General features: G+C 45.4%; 1 protein-coding gene across 8 annotated transcripts in view; it reads right to left on the bottom strand.

Annotated features, from left to right (window-relative positions):
- Positions 1-5,697, bottom strand: part of TAB3 (TGF-beta activated kinase 1 (MAP3K7) binding protein 3) — a 105,213-nt gene extending 99,516 nt beyond the window's left edge. For 6 of the 8 annotated variants that reach the window (XR_016444063.1, XR_016444065.1, XM_090061837.1 and 3 more), the window contains exon 1: positions 5,569-5,697. The gene's annotated coding sequence lies outside the window, so the exon portion shown is untranslated. Of the gene's footprint in view, positions 1-5,563 lie in introns of all 8 variants that reach the window. The other 2 variants (XM_090061846.1, XM_090061856.1) reach the window with 2 other exon arrangements.
- Positions 5,698-19,251: the final 13,554 nt, after the last annotated feature.

The raw sequence follows: 19,251 nt of genomic DNA, 5'->3' as shown, positions 1-19,251 counted from the left end.
TTCAGTATACGTTACATAGGTCATTGAGGGACATTTTCAGATGATAAAATAAGTCTTTTTTTTTTTCCCAACCAATAAAAGTAACACCCAAAACAAGTTTGTTTATACTTTCTCAGGCAACTTTCTTGTTCCCTCCATTTACTTTTCCTTTCGTGTTCCTGTCTATATACCAACAGGGAACAGGAAAATGCAACCATAAATCACAAAATGCTTTGTATATTTGTTTGACAGTTTGGTTCTTGCCCAACAAAAAGTCTAACAGAAGTTCACAGAACAGATAACCTGATGCACTAACATGAAGCCTCTCAACAGGCATTACAGTCAACTTGTCAAATACTGCAGTGAAGCATAAATTACAAATTTAACTAGAACATCAGAAAATATTCCACAAAGGGGGATTCCACACCTTACCCAGTTTTTATTAAATTTGGCATATTGACTCAATTTAGGAACATCATCATATTTTTCAACATGATTTCCGTATTTCGACTAATGTAACTACAACAAATTCCATGATTTATTTACGTGTAGCATTACACAGTGGTTTTGTTACAGAACTGTACTTGCAGGAATAAAAACTTAGAAGTATTACCCAACTTGGATGCACAGATGTTGCAAGTTTAGTTCTTCTTTGTAAAGCTAATTAATTTATTTCACATTTAAGCGATATGACCAGAAACAGTTTGTCAAAGCCATACTTCAGTGATGCTCCGTATGAGCCTCTTCAGGACTTTAGGTACTCTGCTGAAGTTTTGGCTAAACAGAGATGTTACTGAGGGTAATACCTGACCCACATAATTTTTTTGTCTATGGAAATGCAGAATCAGGATATAAACCAGCCTGAACACAAGATCCCAAAACATTTCTGGTAAAGAAAAATATTTAACTATAAACTGAGCTAATACGACACTCACTGAGAAGAATCCCATGTGGTATTTTAAAGACTTGATTTTCAGATTACTATTGTATATTTTAACTTGAGAAAAACCTGAAGAAACAAACTCAAGTTACTTTCTAAGCACGCTGGAACTTGAGAGCCACAGAATTATTTTTAACGTCAGAAGAGACCATTTTTAGCTAAAGGTGACCTCCCACAAAACACGGGCTATCAAAACTTTAACTGTTAGTTCCTACTTCACATCTAATATGTCATCGGCTTGAACTGGAAACATACAAGAACCTCTGTTATAAAATTCTCAATACCTTGTCTCTATTTAACAACAATGACATTTTTATTTCTCTTCTCATTATAACATACCTTACTTTTCTGGATACCAAAACTTCCTTTGGCATCATTAACCCATATCATGTCAGCCCTCCTGAAGTTATTTTGTTACAGTCCAACCAGAAGAAGAAACCATTTTTTTTTCCAAATGAGAATTCATAGACAATTGTTGACTAACAAGTTAAAAAGATATGCTGTATCAATCTAATAAAACAGCTCTCAGCTGCACAATTTATGCTACTAAGAAGTTCCAATGTCCCAGGAATTACTGCACAGAATTGGGCCTCAAAACCGTGGGAGGAGTCCACAAAGGTCCTGGTGTGGAGGGAATCCCCAGCACCCAGTACCTCCATGCTACTATGCATGCAGCCCCATGCCTGCCTGCTGGGACCAACACCAAGCCATGCCTCCATGCAGAAACATGGCTTGACGTGAGTCTCAGTGTACCAGGGATTCCCCAGGTCCCTTCCACCCAACACCACTACACTCGGGCCTGTGCTAACCCATGCCTCCACAAGAGGTACAGGTCCCAGCAAGGAGGTGTAGGGTAGCAAAGAACACAGGGAATCCCACCCCCCAAGCAAGGCGAACACATTGCCCACTGCCCCACATCAAGCAAAGTGTGTTGCACCCAGTAAAGCAAAACGACTTTGGGAGGATGCGTCTCACCATACCCAATCCACACTTTGTTTGGCAATGTCTATTTTTGCCAAGGTAACTGAACTGTTACCCAAACTTGAGCCCTATTTACACACAAAAACTCAAATTTGCTGGTAATTTAATTTGAGTTGACTTGCTCACCCAGTCACAGGATACAGCTTGGGTTATCAGCCGACCTGTTGCCTTCTCTGTAGTTCAAACACTTGAAGCCTGACTGTCCTAGATACAGTTGAGTAAATTAACTGTAGAGTTAAGAAGGCAATAGTATTTTTTCTTCGAATAAACCATTAGTGACAAGGCAGCAAGGACCTTAACAGATATCTGCCTTTGTTAATGCACTGCAGACAGAATATGAGTGTACTGTGCCTACAACAGTTTTATAGTAGCTGGGTCAGGAGGGACCTGAACAGATCATCTAGCTTGACCCCCTGCCACAGGCAGGAATGAATCCTAGGTTCACAAGACCCCAGACAAGTGATCATCCAACCTCCTCTTGAATTTGCCTGAGGTAGGGGCGACCATCACTTCCCTGGGAAGTTGGCTCCAGATTTTGAACACCCTAACTGTAAAATATTGCCTTCTGATCTCCAGCCTAAACCTATTCTCCATCAGCTTATTACCATTGGTCCTTGTCACCCCAGGTGGTGCTGGGGAGAAAAGGGCTCTACCTATTTGCTGTTGATCTCCCCTGATGAGTTTGTAGGCAGCCACTAAGTCCCCCCTCAGCCTCCTCTTGCTGAGGCTGAACAGGTTCAGGTCCCTCAGTCTCTCCTCATAGGGCCTGTCCTGCTGCCCTCCACCAAGCGGGTGGCCCTCCTCTGAACCCTCTCCAGGCTGGCCACATCCCTTTTGAAGTACGGCACCCGGTACTGGACGCAGTACTCCAGTGTCACACAGAAGGGGAGTATCACCTCTCTGGACCAGCTTGAGATGCACCTTTGGATGCATGACAAGATATGGCTGGCCTTGCTGGCTGCGGTCTGGCATTGGTGGCTCACTTTCATCTTGGAGTCAATGACAACTCCAAGATCCCTTTCTGCCTCTGTGCTTGCAAGAAGGGAGCTCCCCAGCCTGTATGTATGCTGTGGATTCCTTCTTTCAACGTGCAGCACCCTGCATTTGTCTGCGGTGTCCTACTCTCATCTGCCAACTTTTGTAGTCTGTCTAAATCTATTTGCGGCCCCTCTCTCCCTTCAAGTGTGTCCACCTTGCCCCATATCTTTCAAAATCACTACCATAAATTTACTACCCAACTTAACACTCAGAGAACAACATTGCACAGACAAGAGAGAGGTAAAACTTAACTCCTCCTGTATTTGAACTTCTTAGTACTAGGACCGTGAACGCCATTCTTTTCTTTCCAGATGATTAATTTGATTAAATAAAATTTAAAAAAAAATCCTTTGACCAGAAACTTCAAAAGCATAAACCTCAAGGAAAACCCTAATCTTTGAATTTCAACTTTACAAAAAGATTATAAACATTTTAGTTGCTTACACATGTGACAACAAATCAAACTTTCAAAAATATGAATAGGCTGTATCAATCACTTATGAAATAACAAATGCTACATTCAATTGTAGTGCAACTCCACTAAAAAGTGACTATTAGAAAAATCCCACACATTTTTCCTCTGTGGTCCTTTTCCTCTAATACTAGTTACAGAAAGCATTTCCAGACTTTACTTTTCCTTGCTGTGCAAGGCCTGCACAGCTGCAAGAGCATGAACTCTTAACTGTTCTGAACCATTATGCTTAGGAAACCCTACTGATAGGGATGTAACTGCACAAGCACCCGTAAAGTCAATTTTTCTCCTTACGATGGACGAGAAACATCCAACTCGACTTGAATATTTACAGATGACCGACAGAAGAAAAAGGGCATCTGATCCAGAAAAAAACAAGTAAACATGGAACTCCATAATAACCTCTGTCCAGAGTTATTTTGCAGATGCTTTAAGTTTTGACATGAAACCATGATAAAAAATAAATTTAAGGTTCACAATCTGGCCTAAGGGGCCTAGCTGCACCTAAAACAAAGACTAGTATGTATGGTAATTTAAAAAAAAAACAAAGTTAAAGATCAGATTCAATTCTAAACCCACTTTTTTTTCTTGATTTCTATTAAAATTCAGTAAGTGATTTTGTGAGAGCCAAAACATGCTATAGCAGCGGTGCTCAAACTTCCAGCCCTGTGGTCCAGGTAAGTGGCAGTGTGTCAGCCCACAGGCCAGATCCTGCAGGTAAGGTCTATTCATGTGCCTGATCTAGCATAGGGTCTTCCATGTGCGTGATCTGGCATGCTAGTCCAGCCCCACATGCCAAATTCACCTGCAGACCAAAGCGGTGCACTGGCCCAACTGCGTGCGACAGAGTGGGCCGTATAGCCAGTACACAGACTGCACCATCTGACTCGCAAGGAAGCAGCAGCAATTAAAACTGCCACCACTATCCTATTGTCAAATTTCCAGTTCTGTAGAGAACCTGGCTGGTGACAAAGCTCCACTGACTTGAGACTGAATACCACTGCCCTATAATGTTTATATGGAGACAAGGCACTGAAACTTTCTTCCAATTTCTGCCGTCAACCAGCTTCCTGACTCAGAAACAGGACCAGTAAACAAACGGAATATTTTTAGTTTGAAAGGGCACAATGCCATTCCTCCCCCACTTTCAAGCGTGGCCTTAGAATTCTACCTAGTCTCACTGGGAAGAGGACTTCCTTCATTGCTCATGTTATTCTCCTGTAACCAGACCAGAAAGCACCAATCATTTAGAGATGTACCTCAAAAAAAAACAAACACAAAAATTCAAACAAATGAAAAGGAAACCAAAGCTACATTTTGCTTAGCGCTGTTTCTTAAGCATCCCAAGGACCTGCCCACCCTTGCTTTTCTTTAGGACTACTAATAAACCCACTCAACCCAGCTCCCATAGAGCTGGCATTGGCAAGGCCTGGGGCAGACAAACTGGCATTTTAAAAAGTCCTTGGTCCCTCTGTTGTTTAAGGCCTGCCCAAATCAACCAGCACCAAGACCAGGCCTGCGCTAGTTGTGCCTGGGACCTAGAGGCCTGAAGAGTCGCTGGAGCAAGTGTCAAGCCCCAAACAGGCAAGACCAGACAGATGCCACCAGAGGCCCTTGCAAAACACCTGCCTCTTCTCTAAAGAGAGGGGCAAGGGTGGCAAAGGAGCGGAGGCGAGAGGAGGCTACCCCAGGCAGGGCACAGAACAAGGAAGCACACGTATGCATACATACACACACACGAGTACACACACACGTATGCGCACACAGGAGCACACACATGTACACCCACAACCACATAGGAGCATATGTGTACACACCCAGTCAGGGCAGCACATGCATGTACACCCCCACAAAGGAGCACATATGTATGCGCACACCCCCCCACACACGCCAGAGCACATACATGTACACGCCCACACACGCCAGAGCACATACATGTACAGACAACCCCGCACACACACTCGCAGCCCCCGTTCTACTCCCCGCCCCCACCCCACGGAAACATGGCGTGTGGGTGGGGGGGAACCTCGTTCTGGGGCTGCCCCGTACCGGCCCCTGACTAAGAGTGGGGGGATTCCTACGCTCCGCGGAACCACCTCACCAGCGCCCCCAACCGCCAGTAACAGCCTTCCCTGCCCTGCCCCCCCCCTCACCTCACCGTGCGCGGGGGGCTCGGCTCCGGCGGCAGCAGCATGCCCAGCCCGGCCCCCGCTGGCAACGGGGCGGGGAGGGGGGCGACTCCCCGCTCCTCCTGTGTGGTGCGGGGGGGGAGGGGAAGGGGGTGGGTCAACCGCTGCGCGCGCGGGTACCGAAGGGGCGGGGGAGAGAGGGGAGGGGGCGGGGGTCCGTCTCTGGGCGACACCAGCTCCTGGCAAGGGGAGCGGCGGTTAGCCGTAAAGCACTTCCGGGATCCAGGCTGCGTCCCGCGCACATGCGCAGGGCCCCAGATGGAAGCCGCCGCCTGCGCGGGAGGGCAGCTCTCGCCAGGCTCAGCTATGGCGCCACCCGGCAGGGCTCTCGCGAGACTCGGGACGGAGGAGGAGGCGTTAAATAAGAGCTGTATGAGCGGTCGAAGGCTACGTTCCTGGCTGCGTCAGCGTGACGAGGGGCAGCGTGGGCCGCCGGCTGGAGGCTGGCCGCCGGCTCTGTGAGCCCTGGGGCAGCTCCTTTCCTGGAATGGGAAGGAAAAAAAAAAAAGAAACTAAAATCCTAAAAGAAAAAGAAGAAAGGAGCATCCCTTAGCGGGGGGTTGGGGGAAACAGGTCCCTGCTCAGACCTTGAGAAGCCTGCAGTGAGATGGCCAAGTTAAAAGAAACTAGTCCCTTCCGTGCTAGTTCCATGCTGTGTATTTTAAACAACCAAAGACTGCTTAAAAATAAAGTATTTAAAAAAAGCAGCAAGATCACAGAGGTTTTGGTTCGTTTATCTGATGCACCCTCGTAAGTGGATCTAGGGAAAGTGGGGGCAGGTTGCAGATGTGTGACATGTGAGGGGGCATCTCACCACCTAGTTTTGCCCCAGTTGAAATGATGCTGCTAGAAGCCATGGGCGACTGGTGCCTCCTGAGTCTGGGGGAAACACCCGCAGAAGCCAGCAGCAGAGGGAACAGGGACAAGGCTGGCGAGCACCCGCAGACACTGGCAGTGGTGTCAACGACGCGGATGGCCCTGTGCAGGAGGGGGGCACATGCCTCCCTGTGCATGAGCAACTGGTGTATCCCAAGTCGGGGGGCACCAGATCACTGATGAGGGGGTGGGGGGGGATGTCCCCCAGCAGCCGATTGCTGAGCCCAAAATCACCAGCAGTGAAACCAGAAGTGCATTTTCTGGCAACACGTCCAGTTTTGCAGCAGGTGCTTCCAGGGGGTGCACAACCAATCTCAGAGGGTGCACATGCACCCGCATACACCCCATATGTGTCACCAATGCCCCCATACCCCGCCTACCATTCGCCTATGCTACAAGTTTTCCAAATATGCCAGGGGCTGACAGAAGGTTATTTCCACTGAAGCAAGATCCAAGATCCCAACATCAACTTTATGGGAATGAGTTGAAAACCAAGGAGCAGGGCTGTGAAATAGGAGCAGCCAGCAGACGAAAGCCCAGCTTGACTGGTGAATCATCCAGTCCATTAAAAGAAGAAGAGGGAGTCACTGACACCCGTAAAATGAAACGTGTAGAAGGGATTGGGTAGATCGTCGAATCCCAGATACTTTATTTGCAACTGAAATACACCTCCAGCCTAGATTTAAAAAAAAGATAAAGCAAAAAAAGGTCGTTTATGATGGATACTAAGAAAACATTGCTAAAAAACTGTGCTGGCTGCAGCTAGATGTGGGAACATTCAAGTACATTGTTTATTCATTCTAGATCTGAATTTAGTATCAAACCCTCAGAGGTATTTGGGTACCTAAATACTATTGAAGCCAAAACCCATCAGCTGCTTTCACTAAATGAAATCACTCTTAAAGGAGAGTTGATTGATCCACCTCCTCCTGATTCCATCTATTTGGCAACTGCAGCTATTAATGCAACAGGGAAGTAATATTAGGAAAGGATCTGATGTATTTTTAATTTTTTTTCTAATGCAATTTAGCAACTGGAAACAAGAAAAGCCAGCACCATTTAAATCAGCCAGTTCTTCTGAGATAGGTGTTTAAGAACGAGTCATTAGACATCGCTATTATATACAGAGATGTTTTGTTTTGTATACGCTAAAGAAGATAAAACATCCTGATGCCCTGAAAAATAGACTTCAATACTTTTTAGTATTAACAATTACTGGAATTAAAATGGAATTTATTAAACCTAGTCCAATAAAAACTTCCAAGAAAAAATGCCCTTGGGTTCATTTTCTTAATTTAATGCTTATGGTGGTCATTACCATTCATGCCTGAAAGACTTCTGGTTTGGATTTAAATACAACCCTGTGTTCATTTTTGAAAATGAACAAAGAGTGTGGTTAGTTCTGCTTCCCTTCCTTTTGACGAACAGTAGTCAGAGAGACCTATTTTGGAAGAAAGCAATTTTCTGCATGTTTTGTCTTAGGAGTTACAGTCAAAGAAGCAACTAGATAAAAATGACTTTACATTGTTCCATATTTATTCTTGCTTTATGGTTTTCACATTGAATTAGCTCTATTAACAAATCAAAAGGTTATTTTTCTAACTGCCAGCACTACAAGCTAAAACTGGAATCTCAAGAAGAAAAAAAAAATCAGTCTTCACTTCCTATTGCATCAGAAATAGTGATAATGTTTCTGTCACTGCAAATTAGCTGACAGTTTCATTTGATAATCCATAAAACATGATAGGATATTTTAATGTTTAAAAATGTTGGGCAATAAAAAAAGTTCTCTCCCCTGCAAAGTACGTACATAGAATGTATCCTAAGAAGAACTCTTCTTTAGAGCTAAAAGCTGCTATTTTTCCATATCTGTATGAAGACAAATGAAATTAAGGCTGACTCCTGCAAGTTGTTGCACATTGGAATAACTGCACACCCAAGGGAGTGCCCCAGTGACTGCACCAATAATTTAAACATGAAAAACTGCAGAGGTGGGGTTAAACAGGGTTCTTTAACCAAAAGTCTACAACAGTCTTCAACCAATGTCTTCAATCAAGGTATCTATCATTGGAGAATTTTTATTCTATCTATAGAACTTGATAGAGAATTATATCACTACACTAAGCAGTTTTAGAAGTCTCAGACTGGCTTATCATCTATTATTAAACCCTATTTGACCATTTCATAAGAGCAGTTTATTTGACCGTTGCCACATTTTAAACAATATAGTCTTGATCTTTTCTGTATTTAATTTCTCTCATTGTCTTGTGAAATTCCTTGAGGGAATCCCACTTTAATCATAACTTTATCCTTCCTTCCACTTTTCTCTCTGAAAAATAAAAAAGACTATAAATAACTTCTATTTCCCTACAACTTTAAGGTTAACAAAGAAATGTTTCCCTTCGTTAGCAGTGATCACAAATTTAAATAATCTGATTTCAAAATGCAAATCTCATGAGATCTATGATGGAAGAACAAACACAGAACTACAGAAATGGAAACTCTATGCTCTGAACCTAATTTTTATTTCGATGTCTTCATCCACTATACTATAAATCAAATGTAACTGGCATTTGATCTGTTGTGGGGAGGGATAAGCAATACAATACCTATCATTTATCAGGAAATGTCTAGGATTATTCAGCATTGTTAATTTGCTAAATTTTTGTTATGTCTGAGGCTTAGAAGTATGCTTGATTGGCAAATGCATATTGTCCTGCAAATTTTCGAAGATTGATCTTGATGTTCTTCAGTACTGTAACTATTTTCTCAGTGTGGCAGTAGGCACTGACAGCCCCTTGCTATTGTTTTGAAGGTATTTCTTTGACATAGAGCACAACAGAGACACTGCAAAGAGCAGAGTGCCAGCATGCACCTTTTACTTGGCTTTGATTCACATGACAGAAAAACTGCAGAGCCCATAAAAGCTGCAGTCCCCATTTGCTCAGTTAGTTTTCCATATGATGTTTGTTATTTTTGAGACTGTTTCCTTCCTAGTCTGTAGGCAAGAGGGAACAAAATATCACAAAAATATAGACCCTCCACAAAGATACATATGAAAAACTCATGTTGCTTAAACGAGAATTTCTATATTATAGATTGACTTTGCTTTGGCGTAATCCCTTTCATCAGAACTAATCAAGTCAATAACACATATATTTAATAAGCAGGCCGACATAATATTTCCCGATTATCCAAACAGAATGTATAGTGTGGAAAAAGTTTATACTATTGCAGTTTCATCCTAAAGGGGCTTTTTGCTTAAGACCTAATGCCTGTTTATATTTGGGCTCAAAAGCACTAGTCATAAGAATTCAAAAAGGACTAGTGTGTTCTCTTTTATTTTGTCATTGGAGACTCATATGAAATCTATACTTATCCTTTCCATGACGGAGTCCAGTGGGGGCCAACCTTATTGGCAGGCATGCCACAAGTTAACCCTGCATGCTCCTCAAGTGTCACTCTTGATCCCTTTCCCCTGCCCAATCTCCTGTTCTGCTTCCTTCCCTATCTACCACTGTGTTGCCAGGCCCCTCCCAGATCTGCCACGTGCCACACACCTACTGCTCATGCCACCCATGCTACAGGTTGGCCACCCCGATACAGTCCAATGGACAACATCCTTTCATGGTGTTTTTCATATTTAGCCTTAGTGTTCTGGACCAATTCTACATCTTAACTGCCATCCTAAATATCCAAAATTCCCTCCCATTGTTTCAGTACTTTAAAATGAGAAAGAGGTGTTGCTCTGGTCTCCTTTTCACTTTCTGTGGTGTTACTGTGTTCTATAAAAGCCAGCTGCTATCATTTCACCCCAGAGCTGGCTGTGCTTCCTAAGCATATCCATCTCATTATCCATGATCTAGTCAGACTAAACAGATATTTAGATAGCTAGATATTGAACTTGTCAAACATGTTTGTAAAGCATTCCAAGATCTTTGTGGTGTAAAGGTACTAGTATGGAAACACTGCATTCCCTGTTCTTGACCACATGCTAGGAGTTTTTGGTAGACTGCAATCTATTCAGCAGTAGACTAATATTTTTGCCTTGGACTTCTATCAGACTCAGTTGGCTCTGAGTTGTTCTGTTGGTGATGTTACTCTTCTATTTAGAAGATTTTTTTTTTATGGAGGTGTGGGAGTTAGTAGTTTCTGAGTTGTACTGACTGCCTGTCTAAACGCATCATCATTTACTACCGTCTACGCCCTAGTCTTACCCACTATACTAGTTTAATGTATGAACATGAACATAGGCAGCCAACAGATTAACACATCACAGCAAGTCTAGCTAATGGTAAAAGAAGTCTCAACCAGAAATGTTGAAACCTGCCAGAAACAAATAAGTTGTATAAGAGGAAGCCCAGGAATATTTTCAAACAATGAGACCTTTCTGGCCCAATGAAACAAAATTGGAATGCTGTGCAAGGTATAGAGGAGAGACAGGCCAAAGCTACCATGGAGCTGAGGATGGCAACCCAAGTAAAAGACAATAAGAAATTGTTTTTTAGATATATAGGGAGTAAAAGGAAGGCCCAGGGAGGAATAGGACCCCTGCTAAATGGGCAGAAACAATTGGTGACGGACAGAGGGGACAAGGCTGAACTCCTCAACGAGTTCTTCGCCTCAGTGTTCCTAAGTGAGAGGCATGACAAGTCTCTCACTGGGAGTGTAGGGAGGCAGCAGCAAGGCACCAGACTTCCATGCGTGGACCCTGAGGTGGTGCAGGGTCACTTGGAGGAACTGGATGCCTTTAAGTCGGCAGGCCCGGATGAGCTCCATCCGAGGGTACTGAAGGCACTGGCCGACATCATTGCAGAGCCACTGGCGGGAATATTTGAATGCTCGTGGCGCACGGGTCAAGTCCCGGAGGACTGGAAAAGGGCCAATGTGGTTCCCATTTTCAAGAAGGGGAGGAAGGAGGACCCGGGTAACTATAGGCCAGTCAGTCTCACCTCCATCCTTGGCAAAATCTTTGAGAAAATCATCAAGGCTCACATTTGTGAGAGCCCGGCAGGACAAATTATGCTGAGGGGAAACCAGCACGGGTTCGTGGCAGGTAGATCGTGCCTGACCAATCTAGTCTCTTTTTATGACCAGGTCACAAAACGCCTCGATGCAGGAGGAGGGGTGGATGTCGTATACTTGGACTTCAGGAAGGCCTTTGATACGGTATCCCACCCCATACTGGTGAACAAGTTAAGGGGCTGTGACTTGGATTACTGCACAGTCCGGTGGGTGGAGAATTGGCTGGAGGGTCGAACCCAGAGAGTTGTGGTGGATGGGTCGGTTTCAACCTGGAAGAGTGTGGGCAGTGGGGTCCCGCAGGGCTCGGTGCTTGGACCGATACTCTTTAATGTCTTCATCAGCGACTTGGACGAGGGGGTGAAATGTACTCTGTCCAAGTTTGCAGATGACACTAAGCTATGGGGCGAAGTGGACACGCCGGAGGGCAGGGAACAGCTGCAAGCAGACCTGGACAGGTTAGACAAGTGGGCAGAAAACAACAGAATGCAGTTCAACAAGGAGAAATGCAAAGTGCTGCATCTAGGGAGGAAAAATGTCCAGCACACCTACAGCCTAGGAAATGACCTGCTGGGTGGCACGGAAGTGGAAAGGGATCTTGGAGTCCTAGTGGACTCCAAGATGAACATGAGTCGGCAGTGTGACGAAACCATCAGAAAAGCCAATGGCACTTTATCGTGCATCAGCAGATGCATGACAAATAGGTCCAAGGAGGTGATACTTCCCCTCTATCGGGCGCTGGTCAGACCGCAGCTGGAGTACTGCGTGCAATTCTGGGCGCCGCACTTCAAGAAGGATGCGGATAACCTGGAGAGGGTCCAGAGAAGGGCCACTCGTATGGTTAAGGGCCTGCAGGCCAAGCCCTACGAGGAGAGATTAGAGAAACTGGACCTTTTCAGCCTCCGCAAGAGAAGGTTGAGAGGCGACCTGGTGGCTGCCTATAAGTTCGTCAGGGGGGCACAGAAGGGAATTGGTGAGTATTTATTCACCAAGGCGCCCCCGGGGGTTACAAGAAATAATGGCCACAAGCTAGAGGAGAGCAGATTTAGATTGGATATTAGGAGGAACTTCTTCACAGTTCGAGTGGCCAAGGTCTGGAACAGGCTCCCAAGGGAGGTGGTGCTCTCCCCTACCCTGGGGGTATTCAAGAGAAGGTTGGATGTGTATCTAGCTGGGGTAATGTAGGCCCAGCACTCTTTCCTGCTTATGCAGGGGGTCAGACTCGATGATCTATTGAGGTCCCTTCCGACCCTAGCATCTATGAATCTATGAATCTATGAGTATTACTGGCTAAGGATCAAATATATAATATTTTCTTTTCTATCACTACCCTCTTCCTGTCTGTGGAACAGATCAGGGGCCAGTCAGGTAAGAAGAGTCTGACAGCCTTTAGGAAGCATTACAAAGCCTTCCTCTATATAAAAGCCTTTTTACCATAAGCAACAACAATAATACAAATACCTCCTTCCATTCTGAACTCTTGATGAACTCCTCAGAACAAAACTTACCAAAACCACCACCAGATGCCACACCACTAATTTCACAGGTTTCTCAGAAGCAGGTTTCAGGAAGAATGGGTCTAGCGTTGCCCTGTTCATGACCTGCTCATCCAAGTCTGCTGACATGCTCATGGAAATCCACCAGTAAATCATCATACAGCTCCCCCATTCTCAAGCTCTTGGTCTCTGGGCATATCTGACAGCAGGTATTGGAGACAAGGCAGGGAGCAGCCTCAGTGGTGAACTACTGGCTCCTGAGCGCATCAGCAGACCCAAAAGGGCTTGACCCCATCCTCCACAAGACCCATTATTGCCACAGTATAAATGAACCTTATCAAGGCTTCAGAGAACTTTGCTTTTGATCTTGATTTTTCATGGAAGGAACTGATATACTATGCTGATGGGCACTGTAAAATCCTTAGATAAATTACTGCTACATAAAGAAATTGCAGTTGAGCCCTTCATGACTTCCTTTTGTACAGGTCTGATTAGTCTGGCAGTCTTTTATTTGTAACTGGAGCAAGATGGCAGAAAAGAGAGACTTGTAACAGTGCTCTTGAACAGTGTATTTTCTGACAAAAAAGAAAAAAAAAGAGCGTTATTTACACTCCTCCTACACAATTTCAGAGCTTAAGCATAGTAAATAAATAAGGTAGTACTGTGGAAAAATAATGCCAGGACATAATGTATTTTAAATAGCATTTTCCCTCCATATGCAGCTTTCTATTGGTGAAAACTGAGATGCTTATTAAGTGCTATATTCTCCCTTATGCCCAAGTTTACATCAGTACAAGAATAAACAAATACATTCACTCCACCTAATTTGTTTTTACCATTGCAAGTGTCATTTTTTTCAACAGCTACAGAAAGATGAAGAAAAAAATATATGATGCCTCCCTCCTTTCCTCCCCCCCCACTCGCTGAAATCAGAAGACGAATAAAACAATCAAATCTAAAATAAGATGTTAACTTCTGAAATGACAAAGTAGTTAGTCAGATAGGAAGGAGCATGTGTAACACTGCAAGAAATAGTTGTCTGGTAGCCAGCATACTTGTTTAAAATGTGTTATAGATATTATTTAATTGTTAGTCACATTCCCACAGTAGGGTCAAATTGTCCCCTCCTGCACTGAAACCAAGTTTGGGGGAAAATGTTGGCAACTGGCCCAACAGATTCGAAGAGCTTGAGTCTTCATTCACGGATGAAACTATGAGTGTGGAAGTTCCCGAGGAGTCAGAACATGTGGGCAGGGGCTGCTGATCCAATAGTACAACTAGAACAGGATGACTGAGGAAGTAGGCCCAAGGAGCCAACTTGGGGGAGGGGGAGGTGGGGAAGGTGCAGAAAAGCAAAAGCTACCACCATATTTGCACAACTGCACTGGCAGCCTGGCAGCAGCTGGAAGTTACCATGGCCTTCTAGGTGCCCAGCTGCTGATTGTTATGCCTCTGGCCCAATCCACAAGAAATTCTGTCTCCAAGTGACACTTAAGGTCACCCCTCCCCATGACAGCCTGCCACAACCTTCCGCTCCCACCTGCTCCCTCCTATTGCATAACAGAAGTATGGACTGCTGTAAGCCGTGTCAGACATGCATGAATGTTCTTCTAGCAGCTCTTTAGAGATCAGTGGCTCCCAACCTCGGGGCATGACCCAAATCAGGGTCGCAGGGGGTCTGCCCCTCGCTGCATGCCTCCCACCTGTGGGGCTCTCTTGGTGCATGGTCCGCACAGTTCTCGCCGCTGCTGCCCCCTGTGATCCAGGCCTATCCCAGGCTCTGCTGGTGCCACCGCGCATGAGTGATTTGGCAGCAGGGGCAGGGCTCACAACATGGATTTAAGGTTGCAGCAAAAAAAAGGTTGGGAGCCACTGCTATATATATGCCAAGTGGCCCATGCCACAAAAAAGGAAAAAGAAAAAGGGGACACCTCAGTTCCAGCCATAACAACAGATATGCTCCAATTTCCTGTGCAGCCCTATGTGCACATTATTCTTATGGATAACTAACCTTAACTGTAGGGTTAACATACAATATTACATATTTACAGTAATTATTATATGGCCCAGTTATAGTAGCATTACCATTTGCTGTTGCTGCAACAGCTTAGTGGTTACATAACTTTCCCAGAAAGTGGGAGGCCTGAGTGGATCAAACCTATAGCTCCAACCACCAGGGAATCTGTCCTAACAACTAAGCTATAAGATAGGTTATCCAACAGCTTTTTTAAGCAAAATGCATATTAAAATAATCATCTCTGGTTCCAGTTTTTGCTGCACAGAAGCATGTACCCCCTCTCCTGCCCCTACCCGTCCCACACACACTTGTTTGCCCCCATTCTGGTCTGATCAATTTTGCTGTCCCGGTCTGTAGGAAAAAAATTAAATAAAACATTTTAAAATAACTTATGTAGTTTCCAGGCTCTCTCTCTCAGATTATGCCAGTGTGCATATTTGGATTACTTTGTAATTTTTAGTTGCCCGTGACCAGTTACCTAGATAGTGAAGAAACCTACAGTATTACTTCATGCTTTCGGTTCTGTTGTCTCAGGGGACCAAGCAGCTTCTCCTGATTTTGGTATGACACACTTAAAGCAACTGACCACAAAGTCCATCAAGAGCTAGATGCCTATAAAAGTTTGTTAGATCGAGACTTAGAAAGAAACCTTGGCCATTTCAGTTAGTAGTGGTTAAGTGGCTTGAAATTTAATATTGTTCATCTAGAAGCCCAAGAACAGCAAAAGTCTTTAGAAGACTGGGATAACAGTTTTTTCTACCATCGTGACTGCAGTTTAAGCCTAACTTAATGAGAATAGCTGTCAATTCTATTTGAGGATATATTAATATGAAGAATGCTGTAAGACTGAGGTGTACCTATTCCAGGTACAGCCATCTTTCTATTCCTTTTTTGACTGGGTTCAGTTTTATTTTAGCTCAGCTTTTTTCTACAGCACCCAGTACAAGAGCACTAAAATGCTCAGTCCCACCCTTGGTTCCATTTGGGCAGAAGCCCAAAACAATTATAGCTGCACAATTCCTATTGCTGCCTGATGGTCCCCAATCAGGCACTGGAGCCCCTGTCTTCATTACATTCCATTGGGGTCCAGTGCTGTTTTTTACATGCCAAAATTGTCATGGGGAGGACAACAAGGATGATGTTGTGGTGGGGGTCTACTCCAGAGCAAACTAAAAGGATGTGGTGGATGAGATTTTCTTCAAACAGCTAGCAGAAATTTCCCTGTCACAAGTCCTGGTTCTCATAAGAGACTTTAGTCACCCTGACATCTGCTGGGAGAACAATATAGGAGTGCACTGGCCATGGGGTGACTGGTGCCTCGAGTCCTGGAGGGCATGTGCCCCTCTTGAAGCCAGTCAGCGACTGGTGGGCAGGGGGTTCCCTGGCAGCTGATCTCACTGATGGGGGGGGCCGGGGGGAGTGAGGGGGAGGCCTGACCAGCTAATCTCACTCACCAAAATGTCCCACAGCCACTGCTGGAAGCGGTGCAGCTGCTTTTGCTGGCAGCCCCACTCCCCAGCCAGTGCTCTCAAGGGGGCACTTGTGCTCCCACCTGCCCCACTACCCGCCAGCTCAACAGGGAGCACGGCCTGACAAGGGGTGCACCGGTGCTCTCATGGGGTGCACATGCATCCCCTATGCATCACCACTGGCACTGACAATCCAAGAAGTTTCTGGAGAGTGTTGGGGTCAATTTCCTGGTGCAAATGCTGGAGTGAACAAATAGGGGCCATGCTCTTCTTGACCTGCTGCTTACAAACAGGGAAGAATTGGTGGGGAATGTAGTAGTGGATGGCAACTTGGGCAGCAGCAACCACAAGATGACTGAGCTCAGGATCTTGAGGAAAGGAAGGAAGGAGAGCAGCAGAGTAAGGACCCTGGACTTCAGAAAAAGCACACTGACTTGCTCAAGGAACTCATCGGCAGGATCCCCTGGGTAGTCAGTCTGAGGGGGAGAGGAGTCCAGGAGAGCTGGCTGTACTTCAAAAAGCCTTACTAAGAGTGCAGGAATAAACCATCCCGATGTGCAGGAAGACTAGCAGGTATGGCAGGGAGCTCTTCAGTGAGCTACATCACAAAAAAGCCTATAACAAGCGGAAAATTGGACAACTAAGGAGGAGAATAAGAGCATTTCATGGGCATGAAGGGATGAAGCGAGGCAGGCCAAATCACAACTGGAGTTGCAGCTACCAAGGGATGTGAGGGGTAACAAGAAGGGTTTCTACAAGTGTCAGTAACAAGAGGAGGATCAGGAAAAGTGTGGGTCCCTTACTGCATGGGGGAAGCAACTTAGTGACAGAGGATGCAGAAAAGGCTAAAGTACTCAATACCTTTTTCACCTCAGTCTTCACAGGCAAGGTCAACCCCCAGACTACAGCACCTGGCAGCAGTTTGGGGAAGAGGTAAGCAGCCAAGTGTGGCAAAAGAACAGGTTAGGGACTATTTAGAAAAGCTGGATGTGTACATGTCCATGGAGTTGGATGGGATGCACCTGAGGGTGCTGAGGGAGTTGGCCAATGTGACTGCAGAGCCACTGGCTATCATCTTTGAAAACTCATGGCAATCAGGAAAGTTCCCAGATGGTTGGAAAGGGGAAAATATAGTACCCATCTTTAAGAAAGGGAAAAAGGAGGATCCAGAGAATTCCAGACCAGTCAGCCTCACCTCAGTCGCCAGAAAAGGCATGGGGCAGGTCCTCAAGGAATCCATTTCTAAGCACTTGGAAGAGAAAAAGGTGATTAGGAACAGTCAGCATGGATTCAGCAAGAACGTCATGCCAGACTGGCCTGATTGCCTTCTATGACATGACGACTAGCTCTGTGGATGTGGAGACACCAGTGGATATTGTATACCATGACTTTAGTAAAGCTTTTGATATGATCTTGCAGGCAAGCTAAGGAAGTATGGGCTGGATGAATGGACTTTAAGATGGAAAAAAAACTGGCTGGATTACAGGTCTCAGAGGGTAGTAGTCAATGCCTCAGTGTCTAGTTGGCAGCCAGTATCAAGTGGAGTGTCCCGGGGTCAGTCCTAGGGCTGGTTTTGTTCAATATCTTCATTAATGACCTGGAAGATGGCATAAAGTGAACCCTCAGCAAGTTTGCAGATGACATCAAGCAGGGGGGAAATAATAGATATGCAGGAGGGGAGGACTAGGATTCAGAGTGACCTCAACAAATTGGAGGATTGGACCAAAAGAAATCTCATGAGGTTAAATAAGGACAGGTGCAAAGTCCTGCACTTAGGATGGAACAATGCCATGCAGTAGTACATACTGGGGACTGACTGCCTAGGGTGTCTGTACATGACATAGCGGTTGATCCTCATTAATTTACCGCATCTGAAGAGTTTGAACCGGGGTTATTGTGGTGCAGTGCACTTATGTTTGCACTCCATGCTCTTTTGAGCAAGTTAAGTCCAATGTGCCATTCCACAGATTCCCGCAGGGGGAGGCAAAATACCGATCTACCCTCAGTAATGTCTTTTCTAATGAATTACAGCAGGAGGCGCATCACAATCCCCACCCCCTGCCCCCACCGGGAGTCTCTTACTAATTCTTCCCACCCCACCCCACCGGCACAGTTGCCCAAAAACCCTGTCACTTGCACTTGCCTAGGCTTGGGCCTGTCTCTCAGTAGGTAACCCCCATGGTGATCCTGATGCAAATCATCCCCTCCCATCCCCATCCTCCATGTTACAATGTAATGAGAATTTATGTATATAGGATTTTTTTTTTTTTAACTATATAAATAACTGATATGAGATCAGAAATGCATGGGGTTAAGACTAGCGGGTGGGTGGGCATTGCTGCCATGGCTAGTTGGTGACTACAGCTGGTTGTGGTGGTGAGCTTTTACTTTTCTGGCTCTTTAGGACTAGATTTCCCAGTGTTTCCAAGCTGCCAGGGCTTGGAACAGTTTCCATGGGGACACATGCTGCTTCCCCCATTCCCCTGCCCACTTTGCACCGTGAATATGTTTATGTAGTGTGACATACAGCTTTTGGAGGGGTGTTGTGAAATGTTTTTGAAATGGTGGGTGGTTGTTGTTGGGCTTGGGGTGGAATATGCCCCTCCCTCGTCCGCCTTAGGAGTGTGACCTTCAGGCTGTTGTTCACTTGTCCCCCCCCATCCGCCCGCCCTCTGCCAGCTGCCCCCTTCCCCCCAGCCAGCCCATGAGAGGTATACTTAACCCTGCCAGTCCACCCCCCGCCTCCCTGCTCGTCCTCCCCTCCACCCCCAT

Source organism: Crocodylus siamensis, chromosome 1 (genome assembly GCF_052110815.1).
Source record: "Crocodylus siamensis isolate JL-2025a chromosome 1, ASM5211081v1, whole genome shotgun sequence".
Lineage (NCBI taxonomy): Eukaryota > Metazoa > Chordata > Crocodylia > Crocodylidae > Crocodylus > Crocodylus siamensis.
This window is presented reverse-complemented; position numbering and strand designations above follow the sequence as displayed.